Source organism: Macrobrachium nipponense, chromosome 11 (genome assembly GCF_015104395.2).
Source record: "Macrobrachium nipponense isolate FS-2020 chromosome 11, ASM1510439v2, whole genome shotgun sequence".
Classification (NCBI taxonomy): Eukaryota; Metazoa; Arthropoda; class Malacostraca; order Decapoda; family Palaemonidae; genus Macrobrachium; species Macrobrachium nipponense.
Window position 1 is genome coordinate 57,089,372 of NC_061087.1, and position 5,000 is coordinate 57,094,371.

Sequence of the window (5,000 nt, forward strand, 5' to 3'; positions counted from 1 at the left end):
AACCTGCCATGGGAAAAAGCCTCATTACAAATTGGAGAGACCCTAATTATATTGCGGTATGTTTGCAGAGGATGGTCTGGAGAGGGCTGTATTTACCTTCCAGCGCTTTCACAGTGGCATAGATGAATAGCACACTTTATATTTCCCCGCTGTCCATGACGCTCGCCAACAGTGTTAAAGGGTGTGTTCAGAACTAGATCTTGAGCGTTTACTGACGGAGTGCGCGACACGAGTGTTTATTTGACAGTTGACTGGTTGGCAAATATTTCTTCCCCCGCGACAATCACACCTAGTTTAAAAACTTCGGCCATTACCCCTTTGGCAACCGGTTTTTCGGCAATCTAATTGACTACCTACATAAATACAATTTCCTTGGTTTTTCAAAACACGAGCTTTTCCTTGGGATGCACATCACCGTTTTATTCCGTCATCTAAATATGTCCTTGACCTTCGCCTATCTTTGAAAATGTTTACAGTTCCTTTTTGTGACACCCTGCAATTGTCTAAATAAGCAATTAACGATATGCCAAAGACGCTTGGAAATTCAGTTTTGGCGACTTTTTCTCTTCAATTGTGTCATTCTCAATTTTCCCTTTTCCAGCAAAACCGTTGTCGTCTGCGGTAACAAATATTTGTATTGACTTTTACAAATATTAGTTCTTTTAATGCAACTTTATCTGTTCACGTTTACGAATGTGAACCTTTCAGCTGATACGTTATCAGAGTAACATAATTTCTGGTGCCGGGGGAATGCACCTACCCATGAGGAGGCATATGGCTACCTATAATTTAATTCTTGGTCCGCTAGATTTTCTAAAGCTACACTGAAAACGTTCCCTCAAGATGAAGGGAAATTGAGACATTTTCATACCAACGCATGCGCAGCTCATTTCGGTGATCGTCATCGTTCACTATGCACAAAATGAGTGATGAATGCATCAAATGACTTGATGAGCACGTGGACTCCAATGTTCTGAGGTTATCGAACTTAGTGATAAATCTATCGAGAATGAGGACTCTGATCCTGAGTGTTCTTGGAATTTAGAACGGTACAGGAGACATTCTTCAGATCACTTTACCCCTGAAAGAAAATTACTTAATAATAAAGAAGCATTCACATTCCTAACATTATATCAGTTGTTACTTTAATCAAATGTCTAATGGCCTTGCAATGCAGACAGAATTTTGTTTTACTCATTTAAAACCCTGATGAATGCACTTTTATATCTGCGCTTAGAGAGTTAAGTTATTCTCAAGATCTCCATAATGGCCTTTTTTTTTATTTTCTGGAAAATACGTTTCAAAGCTGACTAGATATCATTGGTCATTGTTGTGATTACAGAGCTTTCTTTCCTGACTTCAATTGACTGATTAATAAATAATTATTAAGATTATTCAGCAATTACTAAACATGTCTGTAGTGGGACATTGGGACACACGCTCTTTACATTTCAAGGTGAAAATTTACTAACTTTTTATTTATCTGTCTGCTACATACATGTTTGTCAGCTTATTAACTTATCTATCTAGCTATCTATATACATACATGCGACACACACGCATATATACACATACATATATGCACACACACATATATATATATACATGCACACAAGTACACACACGCATAGCACGCACACATATATGTGCGTGTGTATGTATGTATGTATGTATATGCGTGTATGTGCTTGTATGTATATTGGTAGAAAGATAAGTTAGCAAGCTGACAAACATTTATGTAGTAGACAGATAAATAGAAATTTAGTAAGTAAATTTTCACCTTAAACAGTAAACTGTATGTCCCAATGTCCCACGACAGGCATGCTTGTAATTGCTGAATAATTTTAACGGGTGCTTATTAATCCGTCAATTGAAGTCAGGAAAGAAAGCTCTGTAATCACAACAATGATGTAAATAAGCGACGAAAATGACATTTAATCACTGTAATCCATTTTTTTCCTTTCTTTTTTTTTTTTTTTTTTTTTCCAGAAGGGTCATTCAACCGGGATGCAGTTTGTTTGGATCAGTTAAGCGACTCTACAAAATCAATATTCTAATGCAAATTACTGATGAAAATACACTCTGTGACATCATGGTTATATGATCTCCTTACGTTTCTGACAAAGAAAAAACTACTGGTGAAGGGAGCGTTTGTTAAGAGTAGTGCTCGTGGATAACATCAACACTGATCCGACTGAACACCCTGACTTTAGCAGGTGCATTCGATATAAAGATTATTTTCAACATGAGTGAGAAGCCAGGTGAGCTATTAGCGTTTCCCATTGGAAAATGGTCATTTTGAGCAACGATACACGAGAAAACATTGAATAGAATTTAACTTTTTGCAACTATCTTCAGAGATTATGTTTACAGAGAGAGAGAGAGAGAGAGAGAGAGAGAGAGAGAGAGAGAAGAGAGAGAGAAAAGGTATACTTTTACGTTTTTTATTTTTACTCATTAGCCGTTGGCATTGCTTCTTGTACAAAGATATATATAAAAGTTTTATTACAGACGGTGAACTACATACAGCCACAGGGAACAATTTAATGTTGAAAAACATAGTTGATTTTGGATGATTGGAATATTGTTTGTCAATTAACTAAGATGAAAAGAAACTTGGAAATCTATAAGAAAAGATTATTTTTCGAATACTGACAACAAAGCTTTTTTTAAAAAAACGTCATTTAATCATTCCTTTCTAGTTTAGGTAAAGCAAGTGCCAAGCTTTGCCGGAAGATTTTTCATTAATTACATTGATATATCTAATGTAGGGTACAAGGGAAATTTTACTTTAATTAAAAGAATTTCCAGGTTTGAAAGCAGTTACGATAAAAATTTTCTTTCAGGAGCGTGGCATCTTTCCACTAATGCATTACGTTGGAAAAAATGATGGAGTTTTCTCTTCATTTCTCAGGCAACCCTTGTGCTATTAATTCCAGCTTCTTTTGAGACAGGAAATGTTTGATGCAATGAGTCCTGAAGTGAGATTCTGAATGGTCTAAACTTTTATTATTTTGGTTAGGATATTTGTGGATGAATGAACGCCCACTCTGGACTATTCCTCCTCTCTTTACTAGAAATTATTATTGGGTGTCGATTTCATATAATTTGGGCAGTTCTGAAGATAGAGCTTCGAAGCTGGAAAACGGAGAAACTCTGACGAGGGTATGAAAGTAGCAAAATTCTATTCATGTCACTACAATCACCCCGTTCCAGACTAACCCTCCTCATGTTAGTTGTTGAAGAATGGATGAGGCGATGGAATGAGGTTGAGAGAAGAGGTGAGTCACGGAGTGAATGAATAAGGAAGGAAGCGGTATGGAAGCCAAGGTATTGAAATGTATGAAGGCGTAGTGTACGTACATGTTGAATATGAATAACAGAAAAATATATTGGAGCTACTGAGATGTACTTTTTGTTTAGTACGCGCAGCCCATGAAGAAGTGAAGGTGGTAAAAGTTTGGAGAGACCTTCCAAGGATGGAACCTAGTATTCTGTCGTGCGCAAAGAATGAACGATAATAATTGCCTGGAAAGAGCATATAATTCAGCGGCAGTAAGGAATGGAGAAGGGGAAGATCGGCTATTGGTTGTTCGGATGGTGTGATCAAGGTTTAGAAAACGGAGCCAGAGAAAATATTTGGCGAATATTTTTTCAGTTCGGTCCTCTGCTGGATCCATCTGGCAATTCAGAGCGACCCAGATTTCCTCGGACATCCCTGGTCCCAACCCCGACCCATTCCAAAGATTAATTATCAAAAGAAAACAAATCAATTAACAAATTAATACACAAACAGATTAAAATGTAAGTAGTATATAAAGGACACAGAGAATTATTCAAAATCCTGGTCCGTTGGTGGGATAGTAAGAAGGAGGCGGTTCTTCTGCATGAGTGGCCTCCCCGCGGACTTTACCCTGTCCCCATTTTCAGGAAGCCTCTTTTTCTCTTATAGCCATTTTAGGACTAATTTATAATTGGAAAAAATCATAATGACTTTGAGTATAGTTTCGATTGCTTTTGGAACTCGGAGTAGTATGGGGGTGTAAAAGGAGCTCTGAGAGCCTCAATCATCCTGCAGCTACTTACTTAATTAATGAGGGAGGAAACACTTTCGGGGTAAGTTTAACACATCATAATTTTCATAAATCTACAGAGCGGGGTCGTCATCTTCAAGTACATGGATGGGCAACCTATACGCACACGCACGTGCGCACAGTATGCAACTGTATATATATATATATATATATATATATATATATATATATATATAACATATATATAGATTTATATATATATATAAATCTATATAGATATATATATATATATATATATATATATATATATATATATATATATATATATATAGATATATATATATATAAATCTATATATATATATATATATTATATATATATTATATAATATATATATATATATATTTCCTGGATATACATACAGCCCTGTCCCTTTTAAATCTGTTGTTCATCATCCACCCAGTCATTTTTCCATTTCCATTTTGCTCTTTCCTTCTAACGATTATTAGCATCCATTCTTTACACAGACCAGACCTACTACAACCCGACTGCATTATGTTAATCTTTTTAATCCCGTTACTTCGTGTTTTCACGTTTATGATCCTTGCAACCGCTCTCACTCAACATTTATTGCACAAACATTGTCTCTCAACAACCTTAAACTGTTATCTCTCATTTGCATTTCGCATCGACTCTTCAATTCCGTAACCCAAGTTGGCTTAATAGTCCATCCATACATTATTTGCTTTCATAAACATTCGTCCCGCCACGGACGTAGTACTTATCATTAATAATTCAACTTGGCTGTAAGTTATTCCTAAAGTTTAGTGAATTGGACAGCAAACTATATTTATGGCTTCTATATATATTATATATATATATATATATATATATATATATATATATATATATATATATATATACATATATATGATTAAGTTTGTTGAATCAAGGTAATTAATTTCT